The 24,581-nt window shown below is 42.2% G+C and overlaps 1 protein-coding gene and 1 pseudogene across 5 annotated transcripts in view; one reads left to right on the top strand and one right to left on the bottom strand.

Annotated features, from left to right (window-relative positions):
* Window positions 1-24,581, bottom strand: part of ANKRD55 (ankyrin repeat domain 55) — a 145,622-nt gene that overhangs the window by 113,375 nt on the left and 7,666 nt on the right. The window lies entirely within an intron of this gene.
* Window positions 22,047-22,162, top strand: LOC149453644 (U2 spliceosomal RNA; annotated as a pseudogene).

Raw genomic sequence — 24,581 nt, 5'->3', positions numbered from 1 at the left:
GACGTCGGGACTGCGGCAGGCATTCTGACACTGGGGGGAACTGACTTGGTGTCACTGACATCCCCAGTGACACCAATATAGTGATCAGTGCTAATAAAAAACAGCCACTGAACTAACGGCACTGGGCAGGAAGGGGTTAACATCTGGGGCGATCAAAGGGTCAACTGTGTGCTGTTTCACATTATGTGCTGTGTGTGTGCTTCACTTTAAGCACACTGCTTTGCATGGCTCTGCTGTGCAGAGCCATACAAATCAGTGTGCAGGAGCTAACAGGGGAGATAATTGTATTGTTTACATACAGTTCTCTCCCCCATCAGTATTACTTTGCGATCACCGGGTGCCGGCGAGTAATCACCGGCCAGGACCCGGTGATTGACAGCCGAGGCTGCAAATGGCAACGTGGGCATGGCGCTTGCGCCCCCTACCCGGAGCTGTGTATATATACATGATTTACATAGTTAGTCTGGCTAAAAAAAGACAAAGTCCATCCAGTTCAACCATTAAAAAAAAAAAAAAAAAAGTTCTAATCCTATACCCACAGTTGATCCAGAGCAGTGTTTCTCAACTCCAGTCCTCATGGACCCCCAACAGGTCATGTTTTCAGGATTTCCCTCAGATGAAACCGCTGTGGTAATTACTAAGGCAGTGAAACTGATCAAATCACCTGTGCAAAATAATGGAAATCCTGAAAACATGACCTGTTGGGGGTCCATGAGGACTGGAGTTGAGAAACACTGATCCAGAGGAAGGCAAAAAAAACCAGCAAAGCATGATCCAATTTGCTCCTGCAGGGAAAAAAAATTCCTTCCTGATCCCCTGAGAGGCACGCGGATATTCCCTGGATCAGCTTTACCTATACAGTAAATGTTAGTATCCAGTTATATTCTGTGTATCTAGGAAAGAATCCAGGCCTTTTTTAAAGCAATCCACTGAGCTGGCCAGAACCAACTCTTGAGGGAGTCTATTCCACATTTTCACAGCTCTCACTGTGAAGAAACCTAATATTGCGCCCCTGTGCCGCCCTGTAGCAGTATATCTCCTCTAGGGCGGAGGGGAAGCTGTTAAAATTGTGACAGCTAGCAGGGAGAAGATCTCGCTAGCTGTCACATTGGAGGGGTGCCGGGGCCAGTCTGATCATGAATATGGGTGTAACATGTAACACGTTGAGGTGAACTTCTCCTTTAAACCTTGGAAGCTTTTTATGGATTTATAAAAAAAATTAAAACAAGAAATCTAATCTTATATTATGATTATGCAGTAATTGACAGAATCCACAGCAGCCAATCAGATGTCAAAATGAAAGATCATATCTGACCGGGCGCCATATAAGATATTGCAGTTTCCATTTTACTTGCTGCCTGATAGAATAGGCCCGTGAGTGATGTCAGCATTAACTTTTGATTCCTGTGACCTGCCTTTCCTCGAAATGACATTTTAACAAGCAGGTGGAAGTGAAGGGATCCCCGCTGGGGGAAGACTTGCCTGAAAGTCATGTCTCACACATTCATGCTGTTAGAACCGGCTTCCCACTGTGCTTTACTGATCTCTCAGCCACAGACAAATGCTGTCATTTTTTAACCATAGTATTCAGCTGGAGTATCATCCCTGAAGGAACAAGTAAAAATCATCTTGGCGCCAGTATGATGATTGCTGGTGTACAAACTGCATAGCTTCAAGACTTCATAATGATTTCCTACCCTAAGCGCTACCAAGTGATGTGCCGACCCCCCAACTGCAAAGTCTAGTTGCCATACTCCAAAGCAGATTTTAATTGTACTTGTTACCAGGGGCAGACTGACAACTCATGGGGCCCCCAGGCAATAGAGGATCATGGGGCCCCTGTGTCCTTGCCCAAACTCAAAAAAGCCTATGAAAAAGGTACCAGGGGCATCTCATGGGGCCCCCTACTGACTCCGGGCCCTCAGGCAGTGCCCGAGTTTCCAAATGGTCAGTCCACCCCTGCTTGTTACTACAAGACAAAACACAGCTATCTTATTGACCGTGCGATAAATGGGACCTAAAGTCCAACTCTGGGAAACTTCAAGAGTCTCCTTTGCAATAATAGCAATACAAATAAATGGTATTTTTTGACAATCCAATATACACCTACTTGAAAAATCTTCTGTCCTGTTCTGAGTTCTGACTGTCTGCTGGTCATCTCTTTCCACAACTTCCTGGATTCCCTGCATTCTTTGCAGCTTCTATCTCCTTTGCTGTTTTTCTATTCCTAAGGACTACATATCCTATAGTACCTTGTTGCCTGCAAGCAGTGATTCCTGTACTGACTCTGCCTCCTGAAGCTCCTCTCACACTTGTGAAATGTGTGACACAACAGTGCCTACTCACAGGACATAGTGAATATGTGTCACAGAATTCAAGGATGAGGATCTTCACAAAGTAAGTTCAGATTTAAAAAGTAGACTAGAAATAATTGAAATACACATAGAAATGAATATGATTTCACATTTAATGTAACCTACAAACGGTACAACTCAGTTGACCAACAAACTGAAATATTTTAGGTGGAGGGAAGTAAAAATAAATAACTAAAATAATATGGTTGCATAAGTGTGCACCTCCTTAGAGTGGAGTTCCACCTCCAAAAAATAAAAAAAATAAAAGCAACTACAAAAACTGTAGCTGCTGACTTTTAAAATACAGCCACTTACCTGTCCCTTGGTCCAGCGGTGCCCTCACCCACACAGAGGAACGCGGGACCCTCACAAATACCTGCAGCCGCAACACCCACACAGATGAATGCGGGACCCTCACAAATACCTGCAGCCGCACCACCCACACAGAGGAACGCGGGACCCTCACAAATACCTGCAGCTGCACCACCCACACAGAGGAATGCGGCACCCTCACAAATACCTGCAGCTGCACCACCCACACAGAGGAATGTGGGACCCACGGGCGGGTGCCATTATTTCTAATGGCACACCACCCGCACTGTAACTTGCAACCTTACTGGAAACCTTGGTTCCCATGCAGGCTCCGATTTCCCAAGTTGTGCAGGGACTTCTTCCATGTGTGTCCCGGGGCACGGGAGTCCATTCAAATGATTGGGTTCTTGTGCCTGCGCAAATCATGGCCCACACGGCTCCACATATGTGAACCTGGCCTAAAATATACTGACCTTAACCTTTGACCCCAACCATTGACATCGTTTACTTCTTTCTCCCCTATAAGCAGAACCTGGCAGAGTTTCTAACTCCTCACCACTGTATCCAAAACGGCAAAAGTTTTGACTGTAGATGCTAACTGCAAGAAATGTGGGGTGCAATTCCCGTCACCTGCCCACCTTCAAATCAAATGTTAACCTGTACTAAGATCTTCACTGTGAGGCCTGCTTGGTGCCTGTTGAAATATCTAATTTCATAGCAGGAAGCTTGGAAAAGTGGTCAGGAACTGTCAGATCAGGATGTACTGTACATAGGTTTACCATCATTACCCCCCCATTACTATACCACTCTTACCTTTTAAGTGTTAATACAGTTAATGCATGTTTAATGTCTAGGTACATTTTAGTGCATGGATTGTGGCTGCAGATAATAAAAAAAATCTCTATATGCTTGTCACCAGGTTTTTTTTTTTCAGTGGAAATGCAGGGGAACGCAGTTCCAGCACTGAATGTGTGAAATGGCAAGGTGTGCTGGAGGCTGGCTGCTGGGGGAGCTATTACTGGTGGGAAGCTATTTTTGCATGGGGGCCTATTGTTGCTGGGGGGGTCTTGTGTTGCTGGGGAGCCAGTTCTGGCTGGGAGGGATCTCTTGTTGAGGGAGGAGTCTATTATTGCGTGCTGCTGGAGGGTCTATTGATGCTGGCTGCTGGGAGGTCTGTTGTTGCTGCTGGGGTCTATGGTTACCGGGGTGGTATTTTGTTGTGTGGGGTCCATTGTTGCTGGGGGTTCTATTGTTGTGCGGGGGCTCAATTGTTCCTGGCTGCAGGGGATCTACCCTATTTTGCTGCTTTCCTTGTTATTAACACATTACATACAAATTAATTAGCATCACAAAATGATGCTTGGTTCAGTATTCTCTAAAAGGGGCAGTACTGGGAGGTGGGTAGGGGGGTGGAACCAAGAGACAGTGCTTGGAGGTGGGTAGGGAGTGGAGACAAGGGGTGACTCAAAAGGCGGGAGTTCCTGCACCTATTTTTTTTTAGAAAAAAAAGCTCAGCTTGTCACATATTAAACTGCATTTTTTCAGAAAATACAATCCCTGGAATTCATAAAGACTGAAGTAAGCAGATTTTGCAAAAGTGTCTCTCATGTGTTCTAAAAGTGGTGCTGAATCCACCAAATTCATTTACATGTCTAGACCTTTTACTTGAATTTGGCTTATGCTCCACTCTTAGAATGCACTCAAGACTCTTTCCCAAAACTATAAAAAAGTGAGAAAATTTGAGCACTGCCAAATAAATCAATAATATATCACAAAAATAAATGTATAAAGATATACAAGCTGCTGCAAACACATAAAATGTGTTCATCACATGTGAAAAATATAAAGCTAATGTGTAGTGTTGCGCTGTTGCAAAAACATTAGACATAACATGAAGTCCAAAAACACATATGTGAAGCTACAACATGAAAGTCCAAAAAGAAAATGTAGGAAAAGACTCTTCAGCAAATCTGGATGGAAAGAGCCATATTTCTACTGGAGAGTGAAACCACAATCCCAGTGCTGTACGTCTTTAAATGGTGTGCAATATGTGGTAATTACCACAATATTTACCGCATGAAATTTAAGCACGAGATAAATGGTTAGCACTTCCACCTGGCAGTGCTGGGGTCGTTGATTCAAATCCCAGCCACGGCACCACCTGCCTGGAGTTTACATGTTCTCCTGTGCCTGCGTGGGTTTCCTCCCACACTCCAAAGACATGCTGGTAGGTTCATTGGCTCCTGTCTAAATTGTCCCTAGTATGTGTATGTATGAATGTGAGTTAGGGACCTTAGATTGTACACCCCTTGAGGGTTAGGGACTGATGTGAATGTACAATATATATATGTAAACCCTCACCTTGTAAAACATTGCACTCAGTTTATAATAGAAATGAAAATCAAACCCTTTGTGTATAGAAAGAAGAAAAAAAAACATAAACACTTTTTCCACTTTATTTAGAGCTGATCACATTACCTCTGTTCTCATCTGCATAAGAGCTGGGGGAGGAGAAACAGCAGCACACTGATTTTGCCAATTAAAGACTGTGCGGTGGGTAGGGGGGGTGTCAAGACAAATTATGATCATTGGAAGAGAGCAGGCTGAGTTCCCAGCACAGCTAGAGAGCTGACCTCGCTATGCTCTCATGCCTAGTATGGTCAGTTTTTAATAGGAAAGCAGGGGGACTGGCAGCAACACCGGGGATTTTACACAAAGGAAGCAATACAGAGACAACAGGATATTTTTTCATACATACATTTACATCAGACATATATCAGGAATATGAAATGTTGGGTTTACATATAATTTAATGTTTGCAGAAGGTTCCCTCTACTAACTGACCATTTTATACTGCTGAGGATCAGTTAGATGTGCACACAGATGCAGTTTATTGCCTGTTATATTGTCCAGAACTCACAGAAGCTATGTTAGGTTTTTATTTCCTGGAGGTCAAAGCTTAATTATTCATTATGTTTCACCTCAAGTAGTGCATCCAATTACAACAAGGAAACACATGAAAAGCTTATCATTTTACACATTTATTACTGAAATGTGTATTTTTCTTGGAATTTTCCTTTTGTATTAACAATGGCAGGGCAGCTGTTATGTCGTTCAGCTACCTGATATTCTTAAAAATGCTTGTCTATGCCCAATGTCTCCTATACAACCCAGCTTAGCTATTTAGAAATACATACAGTAGCTTCTAACTGTCCCTTATTTGTAGTAACTGTCCTTTTTTGGAACCAAATCCCTCTATCCTTCATTTCTCCTCACTTATCCCTTTTACCAATTACTCTCCATGCTCAGATGCAGGAGCAGACCCCTTCGCTTTTCACTCAACTCCCTGGGTTCATAGACATGCTCAGGGAAGATAAGTCCCTCAGCTTCCCTCCCTAACAAAGCTCAGAAAATCTACACTCAATAATGCAGAAGTAGCTGGGCAATTGATCTGCAAAAGTAAGGGAAGCCTTTTCACAGCCTAAAAGCAGGCAGCTTCTCTGGAAGCCCTAGCTACTGTGGGGAACCCTTCCTCAATTCTTACCAGAGTCCTTCACTTCCAATGGAACTTCCTCCTTGGGCCTCTTACACACAGATAAATGTGCATACACAGAAATACACATGCACAGACACATGTACGTACATACATACACAGACACATGTACATACATACAGATACATGTACACACAGACACATGTACGTACATACAGATACATGTACACACAGACACATGTACATACATACACACAAGCACACACAGACGCATATACGTACATACACACAGACACATGTACACACACACAGACACATGTACACACACACATGTACACACACAGACATGTACATACACGCAGACACATGTACAGATACACACATGTACATACATGCAGACACACACAAACATACACCCCCCCATAAAAAGTTGCAGTACTTCGTTGTTCACTCACAGAGCCGGGTATTGCACTCTAGGAGGAGGCAGAGAGCACAGCACACAATGCTTCCTTTGCTTTCACTGCGCTCAGCTATTGAGCAGTCCAACGGCTCCCAGTGCCAATGACAGATCCGGCCTGAGCTCCGAGCCTGCTCAGCAAGACGGCCCTGGGGGACACATTCGCCCCCACCATAATTTCCACTCGCCATTGGCGAGCAGGCGAGTTGAAATTTCAAGCCCTGCAATAGCATACTCACAAACGACAAAAGAATTAGTGCATGTGGAGCTTCTGAGGAACGGGACCCATCCCTGAAAAGCGTCAGCATACCGACATCACCAACAGTCTGGATTTCTGCTACCACATGGTAGACCATCAGTGGTTTTTACATGCACTAATTCTTTTGTCATTTGTGAGTATGCTATTGGCTTTTTAGATTTCTCAGAAGAAATCTTGGGTAATGCGCTAGGCGTTTGCATCCCTGCGTGTTCTTTTTCAGTTCATGGTTGGAATTCCCTGTCTAAGGAGTGCTGCCACGCCAAGACCGTTTCCCAAGGAAAACTGACACACTTTTTACTAGTGACTATTTTTTTGAAGCTCTGTAGAGGTGGTTTATTATGATATGCAGCCCCATAACCCTGATTGAGCTAAAGTGATACTACTGTGAAGCAATTTTCTGGGGGTGAAGTTCTATGTGACAAAACGCGTTAGTTGGCCAAGGTTTGCACTGGTGACATTCTTTGCCAACTGCTTGAGGGTGTTGGAGACTATGGGGACTCAACACCAGACAGGTAAGAGATGCCAGTGGTGGCACAGTCCAACAACACCCAACAGCTTAGAATCCCTAGACATGTATGCTGTATATATTGGTGCAGGTTGTGAGTGCATTTGTTAGTGGCTCTTTTATTAACCTAGTGGATCTAATTACTCGTTTTAATCATGTTTTTAATGGTATAACACTATGTGGAGCATTATATTTTCTGCATTACTCAAGAGAATCTGAGGTTATAATACAGTCTGGAAGTGAAGATAAACTGATATAGGGAAGAATGTTCCCGAAAAGCATGTTTGACCCGAAGTGATAGTACAAACATACAACTCTGGGGAATGTTTCTACACAGAGGTAGTGAAAAAAGGGCAGTTCACAAGCGCATTGATATATTTGTTTCTAGAGTCTTATTGATATTATGTGTAGATTTGCAAATGTTGTTTACTAAGGCTGACCATACACTTTACAATTTTCTTACAAATTTCTGTTCAATTTCCTTTAGATTTACCTTCAACTATGTAGTGCAAGGGCCTGCCTAATTGGATACAATTGAAAGTGTTGTTTAGGTTTGACCTCATAATTTTGGTAAATCTAAAGCAAAATTCTCAAGAAAATTGTATAATGTATGACCAGCCTAAGTTTCTTTTTTGGAGTTCGGAAACAATTGAGTATTGTTCGTGATACTTTTTTTTTATTTGCACTAACATACAATTTTCAGGACAAGCTTTCGGGTATGTCCCCTTCTTTACGGTCCAAGCAGTACTTTTTTGGAGTTCACAAGCAAAAGGGTTACATGATGTGTGATCTATGGAAATAGTGGATTTTTGAAGGCAATCAATACGAGTACTGCGCCCTTACTGCATATATATAATTTCACATACAGTATACCTACACATATATATTATATATACGGTATATATTTGATATTATATATACATTAGCTATTGCTGCTGTCACTTTTGGTTATGTTGGATACCTGGTACCCAGAGTGGTTCCTCCTTCGGGTTGCTACTTCACTAGTGTGTCCTGTAATGATGTAGCATCCGGCGGAGGAAACCACATCCACCCACCCAGATCTGAATCACTCATAGGTGTTGGTGGCTCTGCACAACGAGAGCATTTTATTCACTGCCTGGCAGAGAAGAAAAAATACATTTTCTCTTTTTGTCCTAAAGCTGGCCATACACTTGTGGAATTTTGTTGAGAAAAAAATCCTTTTAAGAATGATCATTTGATTTTCTAATCATTAGTGGAGTCAAATGTGTTTTTGACTGTGACGTTATGAGAAGATTCAAAGATGCAGGATGGAATTTTTTGCTTTAAAACGTCTAAGGCCTCATTTGCACATATGAATGCGAGGGCATGTCCCTGAACCTACATTGTCTGTGTTCGAGGACCTGAACCCACAACCATGTGGACGTCACATTGGGAGCAGCAGCTGTGTTGAATGATTTGATAGGAATTGGGCTGCCTGCGTGCGGATGGACCGGAATACCTGTGCATCCTTTGCAGGCAAATCATGGCCCTCACACAGGTGTATGTTTAAGTACTCCAGGGGCGGACTGACCATTTGGAAAGTCGGGCACTGCCCGAGAGCCCGGGGTCAGTAGGGGGCCCCATGAGATGCCCCTGGTACCTTTTTCATTGGCTTTTTTGAGTTTGGGCAAGGACACAGGGGCCCCATGATCTCCTATTGCCCGGGGGCCCAATGAGTTGTTAGTCCGCCCCTGAAGTACACCCATGTAAACAAGGCCTGACAGTAAATATTGTTTTCATTTGGGAAAGTCCATGCACTATGACATCAAATGTTAAAAGCCACATTTTTTTGATATTTGTCAAGTTGTTGAACATATTGATGAGAATTTTTGTTCAAAAATCTACTAGTGTACTGCCAGCTTAACAGGGTTACTTTAACCACTTGCTGCCCATGCTCTAGCTGAATGACGGCTAGAGCGCAGTCATCCAGGTCTGGGAGGGTGTCATGTGACATCATCCCACAGCAGCGCCCCCTGTGGCGAGCACCCGGCGCTCTTTATGATTTCTGTGTCCTTTGGACATAACTGATTACATGAAACAGTAAAGGACCAATCATAGCTCCCTTTTACCATGTGATCAGCTGAGCACCATAGAAATACACTTGCCGATCATTGGCAGTGCTTTCCTCATGGTTTCCTCAGTGCAGCCCAAAAACTGCCCATCAGTGCTGCCTATTAGTGCCCATCAGTGCTGCCTATTAGTGCTCATCATTGCCGCCAACCAGTGCCACATATCAAAGAAGACTCTTCAGTGCCTCCTCATCAATGCCCACCAGTGCATCCCATTAGTGCCACCTCATCAATGCCCATCAGTGTCGCCTCAACACGTCAGTGAAGGAGAAAAATTACCCATTTGCAACATTTTATAATAAAAAGAAACTTTTTTTTTTCAAAATTTGTGGTCTTTTTCATTTGTTTAGCAAAATATAACACACCCAGTGGTGATTAAATACCACCAAAAGAAATCTTTGTGTGAAAAGAAATGACACAAATGTCATATGGGTACAGTGTTGCATGACCACGCAATTGTCATTTAAAGTGCAACAGCACTGAAAGCTGAAAATTGGCCTGGGCAGGAAGGGGGTAAAAGTGCTCGGTAGGTAAGTGGTTAAGGGTTAAAGGAGAAGTACAGCCAAAGCTTCTTTGACTGTACTTCTCCCGTAGATCACAGGAGTTCAGTTTGTTCTGCACTCCTGTGACTCCTTTTCAGCTGACGGGGGACTGAAGTCCGCTTTCTGCTTACATCACTAAGCCGACCCAAGCTGGGGAAATACCCCAATTTTACAGTGTTACTATACCCCGGACCCTGCATTCACTATATCTGGTCTCCCACAGTACAAAAAACATGGAAGTGCAATTATTTTAGTAAACATAAACTGCTAAATACCTTTTCTCATCAGCAGCTAGAGCAGTCTTGTGACTTCTATCAGTGTCCATCAGAGCACTGTTTAAAGCTCGTAGGAGGAGTTTTCTCTAGGAAGATGTAGAAACCCTGACCTCTGTCTGGATAGTGCTGATTGGCCTTGTGCTGATCACATGCACACTCCCAAGGAAAAAAAACCCTCTAGCAATACACACCAAACTGAGCATGTGCAGAGTGACTCCACACTATATGTCTTGTTAGGAGATAAGAGGGGGACACTGGAAGAAGGAGAGGATCAGAGAAGCGCTGAGAGCCTGAGTCAGCCACTCACCCCCTCTTCCACTCCAGTGGGCGCAGAGTGGGTAGAGCAGACAGCAGTGAATGACAGTCACTGCTCTCTGTTCAGAGTGGCGGTGAGTGATCAGGGGGTCATGTGATCGCGGACTTCTCACCCTTAGAGCCGACAGGGGACAGATGCAACATAGGACCAATGCTGCACCACCTAGGTAAGTGTAAATAAGGGAAACAAAAAGCCCTACTGTCAGGGATCACGGCAGCGCATGGGTCTGCACATGCGCAGAACGCCGATGCGCATTAGCCGGCGAACACTGGGGCTTAGGCAATCGTGGAGGCGGCAGCCGCGCATGCGCACTCGCGATAGCGGACGCATGCCTGGCACCAATGAGAGCATAGGGTGCACTATTTAAACCAGACCTGTGCATCACCAAATTGCCGTATGGTCTTGTTCCTGTTTTCCTGATTGTTCCTGCTTATTGATTGCTTTGTTGCCGATCCAGCCTGACCCTGATCCTGTTGTCTTCTTCTGCTCTGACCTTTGGCTCGTCCTGACTTTTCTCTGCCTGATCCTGATTGCCTGACCTCCTGTTGCTGAACCTGGCCTGTGACCTGATTATTCTTGTGCCTGTCACTCTGTACTGCCTCCTCCGCTGTTACCAACCCGGGCCATCTGACTACGTTACTACCTCTTCACATCTGGCTCTCACCTGCCACCCGCAATTGGCGGCTGCCTCTACCACTGCTGGTTGTACTCGGGGGTCACGACCTGGTCTCAGGCTGCTTCAAGTCCTTCCCCACCATCAGGGGCTCTGGTGAATCAGCAGACTGAGGCTTATGCAGGCCATAGATGGGTCGAGAATCGGCCGATTTTTCTTTTAAAAAACCGAAAAATCGGTCGTTCAAGTGGCCGACGTTACCACCAATGGTAAATTTCATCCCGTCTACAGCCGGCAAAAAGTGTCCCTGCAGAGAGCTCTGCTATTTCTTTGACAGTTCCTTGACATTTACAGAGGTTGCAACATTGTATCTATTTGTATCCATTTAGGATACAGATGTTTTTATTCGGAAACAAATAGATACAATGTTGCAACCTCTGTTAATGTCAAGGAACTGTCAAAGAAATAGCGGAGCTCTCTGCAGGGACACTTTTTGTCGGACTGGAATTCCTCTTATTTTCATCCTTCTTCTTCTCCTTCTTCATCATCATCCTCTTCTTCTTCATCATCATCCTCTTCTTCTTCTTCTATTTCTTCATCATCATCATCATCATCCTCTTCTTCTTCTTCTTCTTCTTCTTCTACTTCTTCATCATCATCCTCTTCTACTTCATCATCACCCTCCTCCTCTTCTTCTTCTTCTACTTCATCATCATCATCATCCTCCTCTTCTTCTTCTTCTTTTTCTTCATCATCATCCTCTTCTTCCTCTTCTTCATCATCATCCTCTTCTTCTTCTTCTTCTTCATCATCATCCTCTTCTTCATCTTCATCATCATCCTCTTCTTCTTCTTCTACTTCTTCTTCATCATCATCCTCTTCTTCTTCTTCGTCATCCTCTTCTTCTTCTTTTTTCTTCATCATCCTCCTCCTCCTCTTCTTCTTCGTCATCATCACCCTCTTCTTCTTCTACTTCTTCGTCATCATCATCCTCTTCTTCATCTTCTTCTACTTCTTCATCATCATCCTCTTCTTCTTCTTCTTCTACTACTACTTCATCATCATCCTCTTCTTCTTCTTCTTCATCATCATCCTCTTCTTCATCTTCTTCTACTTCTTCATCATCATCCTCTTCTTCTTCTACTTCTTCTTCATCATCATCCTCTTCTTCTTTTTCTTCATCATCATCATCCTCTTCTTCTTCTTCATCATCATCCTCTTCTTCTTTTTCTTCATCATCATCCTCTTCTTCTTCATCCTCTTCTTCTTCCTCTTCTTCTTTTTCTTCTTTTTGTCTTCCTCTTGCAGGTCACTGCTCATGCGCAGATTTTTTATCAGTAAAAAATCGGCCGATTAGCCCATTATTGCCACGAAAATCAACCGATTGACAAAATCGGCCGATTTTCTTCCAACTTTCCCGATTAAAGAAAACGGCCAAAATACTGAAAAACGGCCGAACAAATAGCCCACTAACGATCCGAAAATCGGTCGATTTTATTTTCGGCCGAAAAATCGGCCGATTTTCGACCCATCTATGGCCTGCATTAGACTCCACGCCTTGAGGAATTCCAGCCTGTGGGTCGTTAGAGGCTACCGCCAGTTGGCTCCTGACACCTACTTCTCTTTTACGTTGGGCTTAATTTCCACTTGTGGTTCAGGAGGCCAGTGAAAACATGGATTCTGCCTGCTGAACACAACCTATTCACATACATAGGGCCAAGCTACAATCTCCCTACAAATGCTTGCAGTGCACACAATTTTGATGCCGTGGTTCAGGATTTTTTTTAAACAGAAGGTGACATATACCTCCTCACCACCTGTCAAAGCCCTCTGAGAAACGATCCACCACAGATCGCTCTTGAGAAGGGGACACAATTGTAAACAAGCTCTTGAAGTACAATAATTCTCTTGGACTCTATCACAGGCAGAACACGTAAACAAACTCTAAGGACATTCAGAGCACAACTCCCTTCCTTTCTAATGTAAAGTACACTAGATAACCCCCCTCCCCCCAACTCCAGCTTCTTAACTACCTCCGGAAGACTGCTGCGGCCTGTTCTGTTTTTCATTCTCTGGACAAAATCCTCTTCACCTCTTGTCCTATCTGTACTGTGAGCTGTCACAGACCTGGCCAATCAGCAGCAGCTGTCCGTGGCGGCTGTCAGATATGTGACATGTAACTGTCATGTAACTGCAACTGCTCATCCGAGCATTTACTATGGATAGAGCCCCTGACTGATCCTGGATGCAGCCAGAGCGTGTCCAGGGTTGTTTCTGCTGCGGTTTAGCCACAGATAATTGATCGGTTTGTATGCGGTCATAGCATAGTGTTGCTGAACGCAGAAAACTAGTCGCAGATATTTAGCCACTTGGATGTAGCCTTAAGGGGTAACTCCACTTTTGTGAGAATAAATGTCTAATAAAAAAATGAATATATGATATATATAATTGTTATACAAGTTATATTGTAATTGAATGTTATAAAAAATGACCCTTCCTTACAATTCCTACATTTAACAGCTGCTAACTGTCTTTTGTTTGCTCCAGTCTCAAATGTTTCCTATTATACTGAGAAACCTATACATACCTTCTGTATTGCTACATTGTGGTCGACATTTCTGGCTAAAAGATTGTATTCAGAGAGTAGTGGTTAATGATTCACATTAAAAATCCCATTTCAGTCTTTGCAGATGACACCAAGCTGGGCAGTGGAATAACGTCCTTACAGGATGTCTCCAACTTACAAGCCGACCTCAATGCTCTGTGTAATTGGGCAACTATGTGGCAAATGAGGTTTAATGTTGATAAATGTGAGGTTCTGCACTTGGGGACTAAGAATATGCATGCATCATACATACTAGATTCAGGGGTGTGGACATTTTTGAAAAAACTACTTGTCCAGGGACTAAATTGGTGTCCCAATCTACTTGTCCCTCATAATAATCTACTTGTCCAGATTAAAAAAATTATAAATTTGAACCAAAACCGTATTTAAATCTGAGGTGATATTAGGAATGTCTGGGGCTTTAAAATCAAAAGGGGCTTTATGGCTACTTAACCACTTCAAGTCTGGACACTTTCACCCCCTTCCAGTCCAGGCCAATTTTCATCTTTCAGCGCTATCACACTTTGAATGACAATTGCGTCATGCAACACTGTACCCATATGAATTTTTTAGCATTTCTTTGAGACAGATAAAACTTTATTTTGGTGGTATTTATTCACCACTGGGATTTTTATTTTTTTTGCTATGTAAATGAAAAAGTCCAAACATTTTGAAAAAACTTGTTTTTCTTATAAAATTTTGCAAATAAATATTTCATAATAAATCTTGGCCAAAATGTATTCCGTTATCTTTTTAGTAAAAAAAAAAATAACCCAAATTAGTTTATAACCAAAAATTTTAATTTTTAAACATTCTTTTTTACATTTTTATTTTTTTTTTATATTTTTTTTTTTTTTTTTTATATTCTGTCACCCTAGCAGTACAGTGTCACCATGGTGATACTGTACTACTTGTGGGGGGTGATGAAGATTTTTTTTTTTTTTTTACACTGATTGCTTTTACACCCATAAAGGCTGTATAAGCAATCATTTCTCCTCTCTGGCTGCATTCTTGCAGCCATTGAGAACTACTGTGTGAGCTGTGATTGGTCACAGCTTGTCACATGGTACAAAGCTGTTGTGAATAGCCTTGTACCATGTGACCTCTGTGATCATTCACAGATTTCACACGTAGAAAGCAGAAGTGACATCTTGCTTACTACTCTGCATGTGATCACTGATTGGCCAACCCAATCTGCCTTCCTCTGGATCAATAGTGGGTATAGGATTATAACTTTTTTTTTTTAATTTTTTGGTTGAACTGGATGGACTTTTGTCTTTTTTCAGCCAGACTAACTTTAACTCAACCAGAAATGATCTAAAATGCCTTTTACTCAAATTTTGGATCATATTAATTCTATGATGTTAATGGAACATATTTTCATACTATAAATGATTATTTGCCACATTTTTCTGAAAAGTGGGCTATCTGGGATTTTAAACACTCTCTATTTGGGAATAATCAGTTATTCTATTTCCTGTTCATACCCGTCACTTCATGTCACATGCCTCTTTTATACATCCTTCTCCTATTTAACTCATCTATGCACATTTTGATGGATGTTTTCATTATATGACATTGTGAGATGTTTCATCAGATATAATTTCCCAACTTTTTACTGTTGGTTACTATCTGTATTTTGGAAAAGTTCTTTTGGATGTATTGCTTTATGTGACACCTGGAATGAAAAGTTTGTATACAAATCATTTTGATATGAAGTTCCATCATTTTCTGTACACAGATGGAGTACGGGACACCCCCAGAAATGTCATTTCCAAATTGTGTGAATGGCTAACTGATTTTCTCAGAAGTCTGGTGTAAGATACAAATCAGATTTTGGACATGCTCTGCAACACAAAGTTCATTTTTGGGGAGATACTCCCAAAAGGAAATCAGACCCTGCCACTTTCCTCATTATAACTTGGCAAGCACAGCAGATGATTAAAGTCACTCTTATCATTCACTTTGCACATGGACACAGACAAACGGCTATTTCTTCAGAATAACAAAAGGTAAGAATCTACAACATAGTTTGTTAAAATTCTTGCAATGTACAGTCATGGTCAAATACCTGTACATAGATCACCCCAAGGAGAATATTTTTTTTTACCAACAGAAGTGGAGTTACACTTTAAGAGGATTTCAGCTAAATGATGAAAACATTTGCTCCCTTCCTGAGCTATATAAGCTGGGGGTGGAAGCAGGGGTGGACTGACAACTCATGGGGCTCCCGGGCAATAGGGAATCATGGGGCCCCTGTGTCCTTGCCCAAACTCAAAAAAGCCTATGAAAAAGGTACCAAGGGCATCTCATGGGGCCCTCTACTGACCCGGGCCCTCAGGCAGTGCCCGAGTTTCCAAATGGTCAGTCTGCCCCTGGTTGGAAGGTTTACAATATAGTTTAGCATCAGAGTGGTAGGGATGGTGTGTTAATTTTCCTGAAAATTCACTTGGCCTCTAAAACATTTATCAAATGAAAATATAGCCAGAGGGAAAATTTTCACTCTAAACAGACTCAAAATTAAAAAGTGATCGGTGTCAGGTTTTTTTTGTTTCACTTTGCTACTTTAGAATGGTAGAGGGAGGAATTTATGAATTTCATGAATGGGCTGCAAAATGCAGTGGGCAGTAATGAGTAAAATACTGCAAATTAACATGCATATGGTAACACACTGTAATGGAAGGGCATACTGTGAATGTTGTTATAGGGCTCCGTTACGTGGGCTGGGGATGGACCAGCCTTTAGAAGGTGATTGGTTCATTGTAGTAAACTGGAGAGAGGGTGAGAGAAGTTGGTGGAGAGGCAGTGACAGGTTAGCAAGGGAAGCATTGAAGAGCAAGGCCCCAAGGCTGGGATAGATTGGGATTCAACCTAAATGTGACCTTAATTTATACAGGATTGTGCTATGTAAGTACCCTGGCCTTCCTTTTCCTTCATTGCCCGTACCGTGAAGACAAATGTTCTAAGAATATTATGTGCCTTTGCCATATTTTTGGACATATTACTCAGAAGTTCAATAAACACTTTTTCACAAAGAAGTGAAACAGGATTTTGTCTCCTTTATTTTTGGTATAATGCTACTGAGACAGTATGGCCTCTGTTTGTGGGGAGGATTGGCTGTTTAGCACCATGGGAGATGGAGTAGTGCTAGTGGGAAGAGGCTAGCTACTGAGGGTTTGGGATGCAGCATCCTGCTGGCCTATGGTAATGTTGGCCCTGCTGCAGAGCCTCAAACTGCTGGGAAGACAGATTTCAAGAGTAATGTGTATCCCTATTATTCTACATATTGCAAAGTGAACCTGGCTTGTGAAACTTGGTTTCTGAACACTTGCCTGTGGAAAGTGTAGGAAGGTTCAAGACTCTTTGTGGGTTTCTAAGGTTTGGATGAACCCGCTGAAGAGGAGTATTTTCTGTGGTTGGCGATTCATACCGTCCTCATCATTACCTCTACCTACATACTGAATTATCAGATATCTATGTAGTCACCAGAACCCTAGTTCTCTAGTAGTGGTGCAAGTAACCCAGGAGTTACTTCTGTTACTTATAATAAATTCATCCTAACAGATTATAGGTTTGACCAATATTAAACATTAGCTCTAATATCAATAATGGCCTATTCAGACCAACAGCAGACTTTAGCCCGCTGTCGGCTAAAAACAAGTCATAGGAGTGCAGAACAAACTGCACTCCTGTGATCCACATGAAAAGTACAGCCAAACGAGCTTTGGCTGTACTTCTTCGTTAACTGTTACCAAAAACAGTTAAATTCAAGGAATGCTGTGAATGAAAACTGTCACAATTACTTATGTTCTCAACTGAACTGCCAAGCCAACAAATGGCTGGGGTCATAACTGATCACATGTACAGCCATCACCATGCTAATCGAACAGAAGCAAAGATGGCAGCTTTATTGGCTGTAAGGGATAGGAGGGTTTAGTTCCACTATGTGGAATCTAAGGTGTATCTAAAGCCAACAATTTATATTTTAGCTATGGACAAAGCGGAGAAATGTTGAAACTCTATCAGGTTCTTATTGCTGTCTGGGGAGATTACTCTATTTGTCCTAGTGGCCATTACATCTAATGGTGACCACACACATACTGATATGATCATTCAAACAAATATACAAACCATAGACCCATTATCTGATCAATTTAGGGAGCTCTTGATCAATTTAGCCAAGTCGATTAACTGTTGCGGAATTTAGTCAATTGCTTCTGACCGATTGAACAAATATCTGAGCATGTTAGAGAATCAATTTCAATACAGATTGATCAAATGATCATTTTTAACCACATGCTGCCAAAGCCAATTCTGACACTTCTTGCATACATGTAAATATCTGCATTTTTTTTACTAGATAATTAATTAGAACTCCAAAATATTATATATGTTCTGAAAGCAAAGGCCCTGGAGAAAAAAAAGTTGGTTGTTGCAATTCTTTGTCACACAATATTTGCGTAGTGGTTTATCAAACACAAACTTTCAGGAAAAAAATCGACTTTAATGAATTGTAGTGCACACAAACACAATACAATACCAAATTTTGTGGGTAAAATATAAGATTGTTATGCCAAGTAAATAGATACTTGTCACACTTAAAATTGGTCTTGCCTGTGGAATGGTTACAAACTACAGTACCTAAAAAAATCTACATAGACAAAGCTTTAAAAGCCTTTACCAGTTTAGAATTGCACAGGAGATCTGGTGCTAGAATTTTTGCTCTAATGTTTGCATCAATACATCACATGTGTGGTGTCATCATCATTTACATATGCATGCGGAACCTATATATGGGTTCTCATTTTCATGTAAGCGCAGGGGAATGGGGGCACCTTTATTTTATTTTTTTTCAAATTCTTCTTTTTTTTTATTTAAAATTATTTTTTACACTAACTTCAATTTTTTAATCCACTTTATTGCTTATTTCTTTCACAAGAGATGCACATCTGTATAGCGTCTCTGATCACTTTTACATTATAGAGCATCGCTAGCGCTAAAGAAAGATACCATGTTCATGACTGCAACCGGTAGCCATGATCCTGACTGAACCACTGAAACCCAAGGACGTACAGGTATGTCCATTTGTGGGAAGTGATTATTTGTTTGTTTGCCGAGAGATCATATTTTTTATTGATATATTCATTTGATTGCAACATTTAAAACACTACCATGTGTGTTACATCTTTTGATATAGCAGCACGCTTTGGCTAATAGTCCCCTGCTGGAAAAACATCTTTATAATTATGTACCCTGTATTAAACAGAGGGGTGCTAAATGGCTATTTCCATGATATGATTACAGCAGCAAAATTGCTTTATTAACTCATGTTACGCTAAAGCATTACAGAGAACAATTGAGCAGTACAAAAATCTGTTTGTGATTTTTGTTTGCACCATAAAAACTGACTTTTAGGGCTTGTTCGCACCTTAGCACAAAATGTGTACGCAATAGCATGTATTTTTAAGTTGCACTGCAATGCATTTTTTAAAACTTTTTTTGTTTTTTGTTTGCATGCAATTATTATGCACTGGAGCATGCTACAACTTATTAAAGTATGCCTGAATGCTCTGCACAAAAATTTAATATTTTCCTTAAGGCGCACCACTTCAGCACATTGGCTTGAACTGAAACCATAGGGCATCAGGATACAAATTGCCCTTTTCTTGCATTAGTCAATAAGCCCTTTTCCCTGATGCAGCCAACGTTGTGATGTGAGGTGTGTGCGCTGTGAAACCACATTCCCTTTTCTGTAGGTAAATATAACAACTGCAGAACCGTCCCATAGAATTGATAGCACATTGGTAAATGTGTTCTATAACAAACTTGATTAACAGCTATCATTCAGGAGGTAGCATAAAGAGTTCTGAAGAAAGTGAACTAAGGGACTGCAGTGCTTAGTACTTACAATACAAGGTCCTATAGAGTCACCTAATGTTCCCATGATACCTCTCAGTGGATTTTTTGAATTATTTGACCCCTGCATGTAAAAGCACTTATAGACATGAGAACTTTGGTTGGAATGATCAAGTAATCCTGATATAAAATCTGTTTTGATTGCTATAGCCTTCCTTTTCCAAAATGCATGACCCTGATGAAGCTGTGAAGAAACATGTTAGCCTTGGTGAGAAGGTCATTGCCAAGTAGGGATTTTGCATTGTTGCAAGATTGCTTTGCAACTACACTCCTCATCTTCTAATGAGATTTTTGTCTGAGATATTGTGAAAGGGTTCTCCAGACTTGGAAAGCTTTGGGTTCCTGGTGGTAATTTTGGACTACCTGACCTTTTAAATGTCAACTCAGATAACACCTGACATTTTTCCTGGTGGTGGTTGCACTGTGAATAAACTGTTGACCACCTGTGTCTACAGGTGAAACTCGAAAAAATTAGAATATCGAGCAAAAGTTAATTTATTTCAGTAATGCAACTTAAAAGGTGAAACTAATATGAGATAGACTCATTACATGCAAAGCAAGATAGTTCAAGCCGTGATTTGTCATAATTGTGATGATTATGGCTTACGGCTCATGAAAACCCCAAATCCACAATCTCAGAAAATGAGAAGATTGTGAAAAGGTGCAATATTCTAGGCTCAAAGTGTAACACTCTAATCAGCTAATTAAGCCATAACACCTGCAAAGGGTTCGTGAGCCTTTAAATGGTCTCTCAGTCTGGTTCAGTAGGAATCACAATCATGGGAAAGACTGCTGACGTGACAGTTGTGCAGAAAACCATCATTGACACCCTCCATAAGGAGGGAAAGCCTCAAAAGGTAATTGCAAAAGAAGTTGGATGTTCCCAAAGTGCTGTATCAAAGCACGTTAATAGAAAGTTTTGTGGAAGGGAAAAGTGTGGAAGAAAAAGGTGCACAAGCAGCAGGGATGACCGCAGCCTGGAGAGGTTTGTCAAGAAAAGGCCATTCAAAAGTGTTGGGGACTTTCACACGGAGTGGACTGAGGCTGGAGTCAGTGCATCAAGAGCCACCACACACAGACGGATCCTGGACATGGGCTTCAAATGTCGTATTCCTCTTGTCAAGCTGCTCCTGAACAACAAACAACGTCAGAAGCGTCTTACCTGGGCTAAAGAAAAACAGACCTGGTCTGTTACTCAGTGGTCCAAAGTCTTCTTTTCTGATGAGAGCAACTTTTGCATCTCATTTGGAAACCAAGGACCCAGAGTATGGAGGAAGAATGGAGAGGCACACACTGCAAGATGCTTGAAGTCCAGTGTGACGTTTCCACAGTCTGTGTTGATTTGGGGAGCCATGTCATCTGCTGGTGTTGGTCCACTGTGCTTCATTAAGTCCAGGGTCAATGCAGCTGTCTACCAGGAGATTTTGAAGCACTTCATGCTTCCTTCCGCAGACGAGCTTTATGGGGATGCTGACTTCATTTTCCAGCAGGACTTAGCACCTGCCCACACTGCCAAAAGCACCAAAACCTGGTTTAATGACCGTGGGATTACTGTGCTTGATTGGCCAGCAAACTCGCCTGACCTGAGCCCCATAGACAATCTAAGGGGCATTGCCAAGATGAGAGACATGAGACCGAACAATGCAGAAGAGCTGAAGGCCGCTATTGAAGCATCCTGGTCTTCCATAACACCTCAGCAGTGCCACAGGCTGATAGCTTCCATGCCACGCCGCATTGAGGCAGTAATTGCTGCAAAAGGGGCCCAAACCAAGTACTGAGTACATATGCATGCTTATACTTTTCAGAGGTCCGATATTGTTCTATGTACAATCCTTGTTTTATTGATTGCATGTAATATTCTAATTTTCTGAGATTTTGGATTTGGGGTTTTCATGAGCTGTAAGCCATAATCATCACAATTATGACAAATCACGGATTGAACTATCTTGCTTTGCATGTAATGAGTCTATCTCATATATTACTTTCACCTTTTAAGTTGCATTACTGAAATAAATGAACTTTTGCACGATATTCTAATTTTTCGAGTTTCACCTGTATATGCATATTGCGGGTTGAGTCCTTGAACCCCAATATAGCAGCAATATTCTGGGTCCTGTGCCGAGCGGTGATTTTTACTGCCCTGTCTCCCTACCTCGTCCCATCAGAGAATGCTTTGTATTTATTGAAAATATAATTGCATTCTGTGAGTGGCAGCAGTGCTGAGCAAGTGACCCTCTACTTTCAGTGTGCAGAAGAGAAGTTGCTCGGCACATGAACTGGAGGATCATTACTTGTAGTAACACCAACTAATCGCTTCTCGGCCTTTTGGCTAAGATCAAGTGTAGTATCTGTTCTTATCAGTGTCCAGTGGGGGTGCTCCCGACCATTCTAGCTTTGCGGGGATGGTTGTTGTATAGTACCCTCACTGGAATGATGGGGGTCCGGAAGGCTAGTACCGGAGGGACAGAAACCGGGGAGCGCCACGAGTTAAGCTGGGGCCCCGGGAGTAATTCCTCTGGGAAGACTGGAAAGACCCAGTACCTCCTGATTTGAACAAGCTACCTTGGTCTGGTCAGGGGCTGGGGAGGCAAAAAGTCCGCAAACTCAGTGCCCCCTGGGGAGACGCGCTCAGGGGTGTCACTAGTAACACTTGGGTGTGGGACCCCACGGTGTGAAAATGACACTTGGTCACTGTTTTTACACTCCTTTTTGCACAGCGCCCTAAGGACCAGGCCTTTTGGCTAAGTCCAGGGCAATTTTTGCTACGGGCCTCAGGGCCTGGTCTGTGCACAATTCGGCACGGTACCACTTTTTTATTTTTTCTTTCTCTTATTTATTATGCACTTACCCACGTTTGTCACTTTTTCTTTGCCTTATGTGTGTGTTTTTCACGGATGGAGGGTGTGGGTCCTCGGGCCTACCCTGAAGTCTAGGGGGAGGATGTGTGGCCATACGGTTCCTTCCTCCCCTGATCCCTAGGAGGCTCTTCTTCGGGAGAGCCTCCTTGCCTAGTACTGGATGTCCGGCTTTGGCTGGGCATAGGGAACGGTGGTCCACCAGGCCTTTTGGCCAGGAGGACCAATTGGGAACCTTGTCCCCGTCAGGAGCTTCGTGCCCCGGGGGATCAGGGTAAGCGGTCCAAGCCCCTTTAGGGGTAGGACACAGCACACCCCTAAGTGCACTTTTTCGTGTGGTGTTTTGCACTTGCACATTTTTTGTGAACACTTACGGGTTTTTTCGTTATAGTTGCACGTTTGCGGACTTAAAAAAAAAAAGTAGCACCAACTAATACAGTGATTGTCACCTACCTGAGCGGCCCTGTAGGTATTAGATATGAATACTTACATTGTTCCAAGCTGGACAAATGTAAGTATGCACTAAGGATCATACCTGAGGTTTGGCTTCAAGCCAAAAAATAGATTTGTCAGTAAGCTCATAGCTCTTAACAGGCTCCAGCACTGCAAAGAAGGCATTGTGCCTGTATATACCTACAGATGCTCCCTTCTGCTGCCGAATTCAAGACTGTTGTAATCTGCAAGTGTCCGTACTACCTGAAAGTGTTGTTCTATGAGTCATGACCCAACCCATCCTCTGCATGAAACTTTTTGTCAGTAGGGATGGCTTTACAGGGCCAGTAGTCATTCCTACCAGTAAAATGTTGAACCTTGCAGGTTACGGAGATTCGAGGCTTCTGAGCTGCTGGAAAGACAATATAAGGATACATGTGAGCATTGATTGGAGACTGCATTGTATTGTCGGGGCCTGTTCAATACTTTAAAGCAGAACTTTACCCATAAAAACTTGATTAAAAAAATGATCTTTAGCAAGGAACATACATTTCACATTATTAATTATGCTGCCAAAAATCAGCATGTGTTATAAATTGCCTCCAGCATTATTTGTTTCTTCTTGCCGGAGGCTGCCATTTTGCTGAAGCCCAGAGCCCCTTAGCAGCAATAAATCTATAGGATGCCAGCAGATTGGCCTCTAGATTTTTGGCAGCGTCGAAAATAGAGCAACTGAGCATGTGCAGAGCAGGGTGAGGCAGTGTATTCCTGGATTTTATACAGTATATAGGCTGGAGTTGCCATCTCCTCCCTTTAAACCGAACATAGTAATTACACAGGTTCTGTGGCTGATTAAGGTAATAATTAAACTCACTTAGTGCCTTATCTGCATTAAATTAACCTCAGAACTTGTGTAATTAATATATGTTCAGTTTTAAAGGGATGAGGTGGCAACCCTAATATAGGCACTTATGTTTAATGTTTTACATAGCTACACCTGCAAGACGCCAGCCTGAAGTGATCTAGCAGGAATTAATTTTCTGACTAAAGTTCCACTTTAATATGGATAAAACATTTTTAATTTTTGGCTATCCTGTTCTACACCCCATCCTAAAATACACTGCGCAAAAAAAATTAAAGGAACAGAGTATAGCATCAAGTCAATTAAATTCGTGGGATATTGTTCTGATCAGTTACGTAGCAGAGGGGGTTGTAGCAGAGGGGGTTGTTAATCAGTTTCAGCTGCTTTGGTGTTAATTAAATTAACAGATGCACTAGATGGGCAACAATGAGATGACCCCAAAACAGGAATGGTTTTACAGGTGGAAGCCACTGACATTTTTTCCCCTACTCATCTTTTTTGTTTTTCACTAGTTTTGCATTTGGCTATTGTCAGTGTCACTAATGGTAGCATGAGGCAATACCTGGACCCTATAGAAGTTGCACAGGCAGTCCAACTGCTTCAGGATGGCATATCAATACATGCCATTGCCAAAAGGTTTGCTCTGTCTCCCAGCACAGTCTCAAGAGCATGGAGGAAATTCCAGGAAACAGGCA

The sequence above is a fragment of the Staurois parvus genome, unplaced genomic scaffold (assembly GCF_062004578.1).
Source record: "Staurois parvus isolate SC_StPar_1 unplaced genomic scaffold, SC_StPar_1.0 ptg000445l, whole genome shotgun sequence".
In the NCBI taxonomy this organism is placed as follows: domain Eukaryota; kingdom Metazoa; phylum Chordata; class Amphibia; order Anura; family Ranidae; genus Staurois; species Staurois parvus.
The sequence above is the reverse complement of the archived record's forward strand: the minus strand, read 5'-3'. Positions and strand labels throughout refer to the sequence as shown.